Here is a 14,013-nt window from a genome sequence, read left to right as displayed (position 1 = left end):
GTTAAATCCTGTATGTTGTGGTTCCCCATGGTATAGTATTAATTGATGAAACAGGGGACATATGATGTCGGGACTATGAAGCATGGTTTGAGGTCTTGCAAGATTTTGGCAAGTTTTACCAAGTTTCGACCGAAATTTTGGTGTTTCGCCGAAATTTTGATCTTATGAATAGTTTCGCTGAAATTTCGGTCAAAACTATTCCAATTCTTAGATAGAAATTCAAAGTTTCGGAAGGAATGGGTCAAAATTCCGACCCATTTGATGTGTTCCATCTGGTTTCAACAAAAAAAGCTTGAAAAACTCCATTTGTCTTCCTCTTTTGTCTAAATCACCGCCATACAAGCTTGGAACCAGTGCTAGGGCAGTAGAGGAACGCAGTGAAAGTGACAATTTGCTGTGTTGTTAGAAGATTTATGCAAGATCCAAAGTTTGAGGTATATCACTTTTCCTAAAAACAAGTTTTGCCAGAAAATAGGATTAATACTAGGTGGTTGCGATTCAATATTTTATAGGTTAGTAGTTTTCTGTCTGGGAGTGTGGCCTACGCCAGCACTCCCATGTGTCTCTCTCTCTACTCCTCCTCAAAACAAGAGGGCAGATGTGTCTTTTCATATGGGGAGCAAAGAGATAGACTCATGAGACTGCTGGTGTATGCTACACTCCCAGACAATTCTTTTTCCCTTTTTTATATGTAACATACTTTAGCCCAATCTATGACTAAGAGGTGCCAGATTTAATTTTCTGTTCTAAAATATATTTTAAATTTTCTGGAAAAAATTGGATTTTTCTTACAACAAAATTGGGAGAAAAAAAAAAGGTTAATACTTATTGTTTGGGGGTCAATTTTATATATGTTAGATACCGTTGGCCAATCTACAGTCCCAGAATTTTATATATGTTGGATACCATTGGCCGATCTACAGTCTCATGGAATCGGTTCTTTTATTTTCCTATCCGAATATTAATTATTTTAACTTAATGATTTCAAAAATTATTTTTAAACTTACAGAAAATGCAGAAAAATAGGAAAATGTCTGTTTTGGTTTGCAAGTTCTTTAAAATTGGTGGAAGTATCATTGTTGTATTTACAACTGAAAATGTTGATTCATGTCTCATTTCATTATTATTTTTGATAAATTATGGTATTATTATTTCTAAAAAATTAGAGTTGGGGGCAAAATAGCTATATGATTATTTTTGGAGTTTGAAATGATGCAGAATAACTGACAATGAATGCATTATATTATGTAACAGTGTAAAAAGTAAGAAGATTGCACAATGGCTGAGGGTGCAATTGTTGTCAGAAGATACTAAATTCAGGAGGGGCCACTAGACTGAAGTGACATCTGGCTGGTGGCTACAGGGATGTAGCCAAATGCACCAAGGTTCCTTATGAGGTACAGCAGGCCATGGCTTTGTTTTTGAAGGCAGGGAGACAGACGGAGGCCGAAATGCAAAAGGCTCTAGATGAGTCTGATGAGGCAGGCTTAGAATTGTGTGGCAAACTTTCAAGAATTAGTTTTACATGGCTTGCTTTCCCCTCACCATATCACTAGTAGAACATGACCAGGAAGGTAAATGATGCAGTTGCATTAGAGATTAATTTCGTATGGAGGTAATGTAATCCTAGATAGACAAAGGTCTACTAGGAGCCAGAAGAATCAGAATCTTCAAAACCTGCTGGCCGATTGGGGCAGGGTTGGTAATTCTGGACAGAATTAGGTTTGGGATTAGGTAAAGTGAATGGGATTTTATTTGGTAAAGGTAGGCAGGGTTGTAGGAGTTTAATGGTATAGGTTTTGTAGGATCTGGATGAAAACTTGAATTTAATGAAATTAGGGTTTCAGGTTTGGATTTTTTGGGTAAGGGAAGTGAGGTAGTTTTTAGGGTTTGTAATGGGAGTTTAGGGCTAGGGCTCTGGTCGAGTTTCCCAATGATGGGGAACGACACTTGATCAGAATATGGGGTTGAATGGATGGGCACTAGTGTCTGATCTAGAAACTCTAGGGTTTTGGGTTTAGAGGATGTTGGGGAATTCTAGGGTTTAATGGAAGAATGGGGGAGAAGTTGCTGTCGAGTGTTAGGGGGAAGGTGAAGATGCTGTGGATGAAGTTTGGTTATAATTGATGGAAGGAATTGGGCTGGACAGGGTTTAGGGTTTAGGGTTTAGGGGAGTTAGGGTTTAATGGGGATCGATTGTGGGCATGGTACTAAATCTCGTTTCGTTTTGGTGTTTCGGTCTGACTGAAATTTCCGAGATCGTCGAAATATGGTATTTTTCTGTGGGTGTAAAATGCCAAAAATGACCGAGATTTCCGGAATTTTTGAAACGAGATTACCGAAATTACCGAGATTTCCGAAATTTTCGAAACGAGATGACCGAAATTTCTGTTCGAAATATTCAAAATATTGCATTTTTTTCATATCAGACTTGCGTTTCGTTTCAGACAGGTCGAGATACTCGAAATAATCGATATCTCGACTGAAATTTCGCGAGTTTTAGTACTATGATTGTGGGTAGGTTTAGGTTGGAAGGTGAGAAGGAGGTAATTACAGAAATCTGTAAACTACTTACTTGAAAGAAAAAAAACTGATCTTCAAAACAGTAGCAGCTTGAAGATTGATTGAAGAATGTATCTCTCGATCTGAACAAATGAAAGGAGTGAAGAAGAAGAACCTCCCGATCTTAACAGATGCAAGGAGTCGATTGGAGATCAGCCAATCCCCATAGTTCGAGAACTCGCGAGATCTCGCCGAGTCTCTCAGTTTTTCGAAATCCCAAAACGAGACTGCCTACGAGTCTCAAAATGTCAATATCTCGCCAAGACCTCGGATCTCGGTCGAGATCTCGGTTTGACAGAGGAAAATGCCCATATAGGTCCTTTATATGAATGCCAAATCTCGAGATCTTGCTGGAAATCCTTGGTATACAGACACCTATCTATGCCAGGAACCAAGACAGACACTTATTTATGCCTAATATCATTTAAGTAAATGTTTTTGTATTTGTATTTCATTTACTTAAATAGGCTGAATATCAAGTAAATGAAATACAAATACAAAAGCATTTACTTAAATGATATTAGGCATAAATAAGTGTGTTAGTCTTGTGTCTGTCCTGGTTCCTAGCATAAGTAAGTGTTGTCCTGCTTTCCCACTAACTGAAACTCCTATTTGGACTTTGTTTTTGCAAAATCTAATAGTGCCATTGTGTTTAAATGGCCTAAAATAGGCTGAATACCAAGTTTCAGACCCAAACTAGGTCTAAACCCACCGAGATGAGGCTTCAAGTCGAGAAAAAAAAAAGTGCACCAACTCGGCGAGATCTCGACTCGACTCGGTTTTTTAAGGGTCCAAGTTGGCACCGAGACCCGAGTTTTTGAACCTTGCCAATCCCTCACCTTGAGATCCACAAGGCAGCAGCACTCTCACAGGAGCAAAGGCAGCAAGCATAAAACGATATTTTTAAACTAGAAATCTGTGGGGGAGCCTACCACATTTTCTACTTTTAATGTCCTTAGGCCCAATTCCTAATGCAAGTCTAAAAAGTCTTCCCTCTAAAAATCGTGGGGGGAGGATTTAAAACAACTTAAAACTCTTAAACCAACTTAATAAAAAAAGATTCCTAAGTAACCAATAAGTAACCAATAGGAAATAAGAACCTAACAACCAATAGAAACTAATCATTTAAATTGAACCAAGTCTGAACTGGTTCAATTCAAGTTACATTAAAACTGAAAAAATAAACTAAGTATAGGAAAACTAAAACTGAAATAAAATAAACTAAGGCTCCACTACTAGGCCCTAATCTTAGGGCTTCTTCTTCCTCTTCTTGCGGGTGCTTGGATCTGCATCAAGAGGCCTATGCACAAGCCCTTTTTCTCTGGGCGTATGCACAAGCTTGGTAGGCCCACAAGGTGTTGGTGGTAGTCTACCGGGCTAAAATTAAACTTTGGGTAATTATATTATAGGTTGGGCCTTTTATTTTCTTGGGTTTTATTGTAATGGGCCTAATTTATAAGCCCATAAAATGGGATGAAGTTAGTATATGGGATTAGTAGTTAAGTGTTTGAGTTAGATTAGGATACTTAATAGCTTTAAAGAATCTGTTTTGAGTTTATTTACTTCATTGAGTGTGTGAGAGTGATTAGGGTCCTTTTATGAGTCAATGTAGAAAGTTTAGAAGGTATTTACATATGTAATACACACCCCCATCAATTAAGGATGTTTCGAATAATGAAATTTAAGTTTTTTCAAGAGTTATGGTGTTGTTGAGCAATGCATACGGGATTGGTATCCCAGGCCTGATTTCTTCCTCCTTTTTCTTCTGATCTGCTTTTCACATGTGATTTTTCCTCTCTTCTTCTCTTTTGTTCTTTCTAGTTCTTCTTCTTACTTCTCTGATTCTGCCCATTGATTCTACAGCTTTCTAACTTTCCTATCTCCAGTTGTCTCGGTTTCGCAGCCTACCGAGATGAGATATAGGTCGACTTTAAATTGACCTGGTTTCGAATGGTTTCTACATTTTCAACCTTGTATAGAACTATAGACCATATTTCGGTCATTTCACAAGTTTCAACCTGAACACCTATATAAATTCACTTATTCCCATCGAAACTTGAGGAAACCTGGCTCGAAACTAGGACATGCTCTTATTTATACCAAATATCATTTTAAGTAAATGTTTTTACTTTATTTACTTAATTATTCGTAAATAAGAAAATACCCCCTATTTGAATCCAACAAAAATACTTAAAAAATCAATTCTAAAAGGATAGAAAGTCAACCCCCAGGTCAAGAACAAAAACTAGATTTTCGGCGGTAGGTGCAATTTTCAACTTTTAAATGCTGGGGTTTTTCTCAAATCTAAAAATTCCATAAATCTTAATATGATAAAACATTTCTAAAAACCAAAAGAGCAGTAAAATATTCATTTGTTTTGTTGTCTAAAATTTTATTTCCATTCAAAGCGATTTTAAACAATATTCGCACTCACCAAATTAAGTTTGACCGGAACATAAGTCGTTCAATATAAATCAGATTTAAGCAATCTTAGATTTGTTGGAAGGAGTTATGTTCCAATCAAACCTTATTCAATACCATGTCCAAGAACAATATACACTATCAAATTTGGGTCAAAACCACAAGTATTATTTTAAGTTTTATCTATATGAAACTAATGCATAAATTGGGTTCAATATGTCAAAATTAGGCAGCACAACAAGAATCAGGGCAAAAAAAAAAACAACTTTTGGGTCTCGAAACAGAAGTTTCGAGTTAGTGTGGAGAAAGTACCAGGTTCGACCGAGATATGGTAAAAACCTGGGAAATCTCGGTTTCTGACTGGTCTAAACCAGTGTCGGCACTGAGTTCTTGATCCTTGGGTAACGTAGTCCTAGATTGGTAGGAAACCAACTAAAAGCCAATTCAACCAGGATCTGATCTATACAGATAGTTTGAATATGTCAAAATTAGGGTTAGGGTATGAGGTATTGATTATGCTAGGCAGATGTAGGGTAGTCTATTAGTGAAGGTCCTGAGATGTTTTGATGGATGGAAGTGTGTAAACTTGAATGGGAAGCAACTTAGGTTCAGGGTTTCGGGTTTTGAATGATGACAATTGGGGGGATTCTAGGATTTAAAGTAAGAATTTGGGGAAGGTCTTTGGATCGAGTTTCCCAAGTAAGGAGAGGGACAATCGGCCAAAGTCTGATGGGTTTTTGATGGTTGGATCTAGCTGAACAGAAATTAGGGTTTTTGGAATTTTGAATGGAATGATGGAATCTAAGGTTAGGTTAAGTGGGATGGAGCAACAGTGAGGATCGAGTGTACGGAGTAGGTTGGGTGATGCAGATCCAAGCCTCCACGAGCTGAAGAAGCCACCCTAATCATAGGGCCATAGTTAGGAGCCTTAGTTCAGCTTTATACTTAGTTTATTTTAGCTTCAGTTTATTCTATACTTAGTTTTTTTTTTCAGTTTAATTGTAAACTTAAATTGAACCGGTTTATACTTGGTTCAATTTAAGTGTAATGATCCTATTGGCTGATAGGCTCTTATATCCTATTGGTTACTTAGGAATCTTTTTAAATTCAAGTGTTTTAATTGTTTTAAGTTGCTTAATTAGAACCCCCCCCCCCCCTCCACGATTTCTGAAGAGGGAGAAATTGTAATAGCTTTAGGACTTGGGCCTTAGGCCTATTATATTAATAAAATCGTGGGAAGGCTCCCCCACATTATTCAAACTTCAAAATTCAATTATGCTTGCTTCTATGAATGTTGCTGCCATGCTCCTTTGAGAGTGAACCTTGTGAGTAATATCAAGGCAACCTTGTGAGTAATATCAACGTCGATGAGATTGGTGGACTCTGATCGACTCCTTGCATCTTGTAGATCGGGAGGTCCTGCTTCTAAGTGTCTTCAAGCTGCCATTGAAGAACCTGCAACTCCAGTAAGTTATTTTACTGTTTTAGCATTCCCCTTCTTCTTACATTCCAACCTAAACCATACTTATTCCCAATCGATCCCCATTAAACCCTAGGTTGTCTAAAGACTGTCCAGCCCTATTTTACCATCCAAATCCTTTCAAACTTCAAGCATAACACCCCCACAGTAGTCCCTCCACTCGATCCTAAGTTCTGCCCCCATTCCTATCTCAAACCCTAAAATTCCCCCAATCTTCATTAAGCCCAAAACCCTAGAACTTTCAGAACCATCACTTCCAGCCATTATCACAGCCTCATACCTTGGCCGAGTGGTGTTCCCTGTCAATACAGAACTCGACCTTAGCCCTTTGCCTTAATTCCTAGTCTAAACCCTAGATCCCATCACTCTCATCTTTCCCAAAACCCAAAATCCTAACCCTAATTTTCTGATTTTTATTTTCTCATTCAAACAACATTAAACCTTCATTCTTAGCTTCCCCTAGACCTGCCTAGCTTTACCATCTATCACACTCAGTCATTACCCTAACCCTAACCCTAACCCTAACCCTAGAATTGACTTAATTCCCCAATTCTGCCCAATCAGCCAGCTGTTTAGGAAGGTCCTGGTTCACTTGGCTCCTAGTAGACCTTTGTCTATCTAGGACTACATTACTAGGGATGTTGTGGTTTAAGTTTGGTGAGTTTTTAATGGCTGGTTATGTCTGGACAGAACTGTGGGTGAGGGGAAATTGAAAAATAAAAGGGGGACAGTTAGGGTTGGGCATGTAGAAGATTAGAAGAGGTAGTACGGGGATGGGAAGTGTTTCAAACTTACTGTTGTGCAGGGAATCCTTGGCAGCAGCTTGTTTGAATGCAAAAGTTTAATAAAATTGAATCTTGGACAGAAACTTGAATAAAAATTGAATCTTTAACTAGAACTTCAAAGAAATCATCAAGAAACTTGAAGGAGAGCTTCAAAAGAACCACCCGGGCTTCACGCCGCAAGGTGTCGATTGGATCAAACACCAACCCCACCAGTCTTGATCACACACAAGACAAAAGTCTTCTTGAAGAACAGGAAGTTGCAGACAGCTGCAATATTTTCAAAACCAGTGAGGTAAAGAGGAGCCCCACGGTTAGCTTTATTTATTTTGGCCAAAGGCTTAAATTCCTATGCAGCCTAGGATTCCTGTGTCTAAATACAAAACACTCCCTCTCTAAAATTTGTGGAGAGGTGTGGACCCTAAAATATACGTAAGTTAAAATGATTTTATTCTAAAAAAATATTCTAAAATCATTTAAATTGGACAGTGGTTCAACTGGTTCAATTTAAAATACTTAAATATGAAAATAAACTAAGTATAGAGCTAATCCCATATGCAACCTATGTATCCCCAACTTTAGGTCCATAAAAGTGAGCTATTACATTGAAAACCCATGGGATTGCCCTAGACGTATTCCTAATAAAACAAGGTTATTTCGGTGATGAATCTGCATCATTGAGTTTGCCTCATTACTCTAAATATGTCCATCAGATTTAGATCATCTTTCACAGACTTGTAATGTTGACTGATTAGAGCAATCAACTAGAATTGTATGCACATATCAGATTTGTTTTGGTTGAGTTACTCAATTTTCTCTTCTGGTTCTTATTCCTTACCTATAATCCTATCACAAGCTAATCACCCACTGAAATTCCCTGGTTCAGGATTAGTTTGCATTAGTAATTTTGCATGATAATTGTATAAAAAGAGAAACTGGAAGCCAAAAATTGTGTATTCACTGGATTGAAACTAAAAAGAATCTTTATCCATCATATTCTCTATTTGGAGTAGCCAAAAAAGGACTGTAAGACCTAAACTACACTTAATGTGCTTATAAAATCAAGCTATAAAATTAGCTCCATAGATACACGGATGCACAAGTAAGGACTGCATCATATGCACTATTCAACAACTTTTGTGAGATTTCAAGTATATTCTAGTAAGTTCTGTGAATCTTAGCCAACTTTGTACTCCAGCCCACGCAAATATCTGAATAGGCATCAAGCTTGGACACATACATTTGGAAATATGAACTTAGGATCCTTGAACACTGCCAAATTCAGAATAAAGAAACTACATGTAATGGTAAGTACCAGGAGACAACAAAATAATTATGACTGAAGATAGAAGCACATCAAGCCAGGCCATTAAGTAATTGTGGTCAAAAGTCAAAACACAATACTTTTTTGCCAACATCCACGTAGTCACGTACCATGAAGGCCTGTGCCAAGCAAAGCTTTTTCCATCTGATGCAGTTAGATGTTGGATTCATTAGCGATTAGTTGGGATTAACATGCAATATTTAGTTTAGTTTATTCTCTATATTTTAGGAAGTTGAATAGATACGTAGAGGATTTTGCTTGGGGTTATTTCATTTCTATTTCAGTTTGTTTCTTCTTTCAGTTGGTTTCCAATTTAGTTAGGTTTTTATTTTTATGCAAGAAAGACTTCTTTATATTCACTGTAATACGTAGGAGAACTCAGATTGAGATTTGAATGAAATTTTGAGTTTGGTAGCAGCCTTACCTGAATGAGTGTTTTTGTGCTTGCTGCTCGAGTTGGTCGACCGCTTTTACCTCCCTCTACTCACTTCCCTTCTCAGGTAACTTCTTCTCCTTCCTCCTTTCTTCTTCTTCTTTGTTGTTTCTTTTCCCATACCCTGTTGGCCTGTTCTGGTGCACAACAACCACCATTCGGTTGTGAGCTACATAGTTATCAAGGCATCACCTAGGTGGCACCATGGCGTCCAGGCGGTTTATAAGAGCCTAGGCGATTGGACGCTTTATTGTACAACACAAAGGCGAGCGCCTTAGAGACCAAGGTGTCGCCTTAAGCGCCTTGGGACGCATTTCTTCTGTCGCCTTAGGCCCTTTTCTTTTGTTTACTTTTGTTTTCTAACTTTTTTTATGTATTTTTAAGTTATTCTAATTGAAAATATTTCATTGGTTGTACATTTTTAGTTCCATGCTCTGAGAAGCATGGAATCATATGTTAAACTTAAATAAAAAACCAAAACCTAAATACCAAATTACCAATTACCAATTACCAAATCGAATTAATCGATTCACCTTCATGACATACCAAAATCAAAAAGCAAAAAAAACCGAAAGAAAAAAGAAGCAGCGGCGACTTGCAGCAACTCCGTCAGACCTCAGTCCTTCGACTCTTCGAGGCTTCGACTCCTTCTCAGTCCCCATCCTCCACCGGTGTCCGGCGACGCGGAGACTTGCAGCGATTCCGTCAGAGACTCAGAGCTCAAACAGTCAGACCTCAGTCCTTCAACAGTTTAACTCCTTCTCAAGTTCTCAATCCTCCCTCACAGTCCCCATCCTCCACCGGCGTCCGGCAAGGCTAACTGTAATTATCGTGTATTTTTTTTCTCCCTTTTCCTTCTAAAATCTAAAGTTCTAAACCTCTTTCCCTTTTCTAACCTCTCCTCTTCACCGACACCCCCATCTCCAGCATCCACCCCCCACTGGCGAGAGAAGCAACTTCCGGTCCTCCACCTGCGTCCGGCGACATCTCCAGCCTTGACAGTAACTCAATAAGTAATAGTATAGTGTTTTTTTCCCCTTCTAAACAAGTTTTAAATTTCTACACCCCTTTCTCACGGTCTCCACTCTCCACTCTCCACTCTCCAACGACATCTCCATCTCCAGAGTCCAGCCTCCACCCCCACCGGTTTCCGGCGACATCTCTTGCCTCCACCAGTAAGTATTGTACTGTTGTGCAATGTGCAATTATGCATTCTTTTTTTTTCTTCTTCTTCTAATATCCAAAGTCCAAACCCTTTTCTTCTAACCACATCTTTCTGTTTCTTCCTTTTGCAGCGGAAACCAGCCGTCTTCCTTTACTCCGGCGACATATTCCGGCCAGCAGTAAGTGTTTTGATTTTTTTTTGGTTTCAGTTCTTCAATTCTTCAGTTCTTCTCATACTCCCTTTCTTCCGGTTATCTTTGTGTTTTCTTTTTTTTCTTCCGCAAGTTCAACAGTCTTGCCTTTCTTTGGGAATGAAGTGAAACCTTGCTTGTGCAGCTCCAGGAAAAATCAATTCTCTTCCTAGAGCTTACAATGATCTCCCCATTCACAACCCCAAGTATGAACCTGACCTTGTTTGCCAGTTTCAACAGCTCCATCTCAATATTTTCCAACAGTACTTTCTGTTCTCATAGATTTCAAGCCTTAAAAATGAAAGAATTTCTTAAGAACCTACTCTAGGATGTCATATTTCTTAATTAAACCTTTTGCATAAAAAAGGTGCATATTGTTTATGCTGTTGTAGTACTACAATAGTACTGAGTTTGAACTTTTTCAACAGGCCCTTTCGCTTGGCTGCCATGATGACTTCAAAATCATCAGTTTGTGACTTTGTGTCATCATTGACTCTACTTTGATAGTTTGATTACTTTTTTTTGTTAAGGTTTTTTTTCTTTACTTTAATACCTTTTAAGTTTTATACACATTGGATCATTGGATGATTGGAAATTTGGAATACTATTAGTCTTATATTAGTTCTATATTTTTAATTTTTTTTCTATTTTCTGTCATTGTAGACGACTAGACATCAGACAAAGAGAGTAGAATGGCCAATGTTGGTGGTAGTAGTGGGGCTGAAAATATAACTACAACGGAGTCAGGGATTGATCCAAGCAAGGATCCAAAAAGGAAGGCTAAGTCTAATGATCCTGGGTGGAGGTATGGATACTGGCCTAATTTAGAAGACAAGAATTGTGTTAAGTGTATCCTTTGTGGGGTGGATACCAAGGGAGGAATAAAAAGATTGAAGCAACACTTGATTGGTGGCTCTGGAGATGTAGCCAAGTGCACAAAGACAACTGCAACAATTGCTAAAGAGATGAGAAAAGCAATCTTGAAAAACAAGAAGAGGAGGATGGAAAATTTGGATGTTGGTGGTGAAGATTTACCTGTGGAAGGGACCGAAGAAGAGCATGTAGAGTCGGATTTGGGGGGGGGGGGGGGGCCTCAAGCCTTATCCAAACTCTGGAACAACTTCAAAAAAAAAAAAGAAAGTTGTCATTCACACCATAGTCAAATAACAAGTAAGGGGTCCCATGGATGCTCATGTCAAGAGGCGGACTCCTGAAGAGGTTGTTGCAGAAAGGCACGGTAAAGGTCCCCAACAGACTACAATGGAGAACCGTATGAGATCAGAGGAGAAAAGAGATAAACTTCGTTCTTACTTTGCAAGGTGGGCTTATGAAAGCGGTGTTCCATTCAATGCATTGAAGCTAAGGAGCTTTGAGGAGTTGGTTGAGGCAATTGGACAGTATGGGGCAGGTTTCAAGCCCCCTTCATTTCATGATTATAGGGTTCCTCTATTGAAGTCTAAGAAGGAAAAAATTGATGAAATAAAAAAGAAACACAAAATCTCTTGGAAGAAAGGGTGCACTCTCATATCTGATGAGTGGACAGACAAGAAAGGAAGGCACTTAATTAATTTTCTTGTCAACAGTACGGAGGGGACATTTTTTTGGGGTCTGTGGATGCATCAAGTCAAATACAATTTGCAAAAATGTTATTTGAGCTCCTTGATAGTAAGATTGAGGAGATTGGAGAGGAGAATGTGGTTCAAGAAGTCACTGATAATGCTTCCAATAATGTTGTTGCTGGAAGGTTATTAATGGAAAAAAGAAAGAAGTTGTATTGGACTCCATGTGTAACTCATTGCCAAGACCTTATAATGGAGGAGATAGGCAATATAAAAACATACAAGTCTGTGATACTGAAAGGGAGAAAAATTAGTAAGCTTCATCTATAGGCATACTCGCCTTCTTGAAGCTATGAGGGTACATACAACAGGAGCAGACTTAGTGAGGGCTGGAGCAACCAGATTTGCATCTTCATTTTTAACACTTCAGAGCTTATTGAAGCATAAGGATAGTTTGAGGAAATTATTTCTTTCTGATCACTGGGAGAGTTCTAAGTTGTCACATACAGAGGCAGGGAAGCAAATTGTTGAAATTGTTATTTCCACACCTTTCTGGAATGGTGTGTAAGATTGCTTGAGAGCATCATTGCCTCTTCTTCAAGTATTGAGGATAGTAGATGGAGATGAGAGGCCTGCATTGCCTGAAATATATATTGCAATGGAAGAGGCAAAGAAGAACATAAAATCAAATTTTAAGGACATAGAAAGAAAATGGAAGAAGATTATAAAAATTATTGATAGGCTTTGGACAAGTCAGATGGAGCGACTAATATATTTGGCTGCATTTCTCCTCAATCCAAGTAAGTACTTTAATGCAATTGAGAATGAATCAGATGAATCTTTAGCCAACTCCTTGATGCATAAAGCAAATGATGCCTTTAATGATATCTTGCAAGGATGGTGCCTAATACAATCTTGCAAGACAAGATCAATGGACAATCTGCTGCTTATACTGGAAGTAATGGAAGTTTTGCAAAGGAGATGGCGATTAGACAAAGGGACAAGTTGAATCCTAGTAAATAATTTTCTTTTTAATTTATATTGTTTAGTTGTTTCACTTGTTTGCACTTTGTATTTTGTATGTTGATTTTACTTTAATCTATATATTTTCTTATATAAATATATATTTATAGTCGTTTGGTGGAAAAAAATGGAAGCTCTACACTTGAGCTTACAAAGCTTGCAAGGCGCTTAATTGGTCTTTGTTGCTCATCTTCTGGTTATGAGTACAATTGGAGCATGTTTGAGTTTGTGAATAACTGAGTACTTTAGTACTAAGTTAATTTTATTTTTTATTTTTTGTTTTTTGTGTAGTTTTATGAAAGAATGATTTAAGGAATAAAAAGTGATATTTGCATATTGTTAATTGTTCTTCAGATCCACACCAAGAAGAGGAATAGGTTAGAGCATCAACGTTTAAATGATCTTGTCTACATCCAATATAACCGCCGTCTTCAAGTAAGGTTCCAAGAAAAAAAGGAACAAAACAGAAATTCTAATCCACTGGTGCTTGATGATCTAGATTGGAGTAGTGAGTAGATGACTAGCGTATCAGATGATGAATTAGTTCATCCTGGGGATGATCTCACTTGGAGAACTGTATCAACAGTAACTGGAGCATCGTCATCGTTTCATGGCGCCAATAGGGCAAGGAGGTCTGGACCATCAACCAGTAGAGCGGTTCCCACATTTGCCTCTTATTCAAGGCGTAGTAGGGGGAGGGGTGAGGAGTCTTCAGATGACGAACTGGAGTTCAGGTTGGGAGTTGGAGGAAGTGGATGTGCGTGATGATGAAAATGATGAGGATGATTTTGGTATACAAAATAATGCTGTGGGCAATCAACAGGAGGAAGAAGATGATTTAAATATACTTAATTGGGATTGAAATTTAAAGTAGTGAAGTACTTATTGAACAATTTGTATTGGAATTTGGATGGTTTTTTTTAGACTTTGCTTCACTTTAAGTATTTGAATGTTTAAGCTTTAATGATTACTTAATTTTGGCATTTTACTATTTCAAGTTATTTTATGTTTTCTTTTATTGAGTATTGATTGACAGGGTCCATAGTTATCAAGGCGGCAAGGCGACCACGGCGT

General features: G+C 38.1%; 1 protein-coding gene across 2 annotated transcripts in view; it reads right to left on the bottom strand.

Moving 5' to 3' along the window:
• Positions 1-14,013, bottom strand: part of LOC122642075 (polyadenylation and cleavage factor homolog 4-like) — a 46,440-nt gene that overhangs the window by 15,193 nt on the left and 17,234 nt on the right. The gene's annotated exons all lie outside the window — the stretch shown is intronic.

The sequence above is a fragment of the Telopea speciosissima genome, chromosome 10 (assembly GCF_018873765.1).
Source record: "Telopea speciosissima isolate NSW1024214 ecotype Mountain lineage chromosome 10, Tspe_v1, whole genome shotgun sequence".
Lineage (NCBI taxonomy): Eukaryota > Viridiplantae > Streptophyta > Magnoliopsida > Proteales > Proteaceae > Telopea > Telopea speciosissima.
This window is presented reverse-complemented; position numbering and strand designations above follow the sequence as displayed.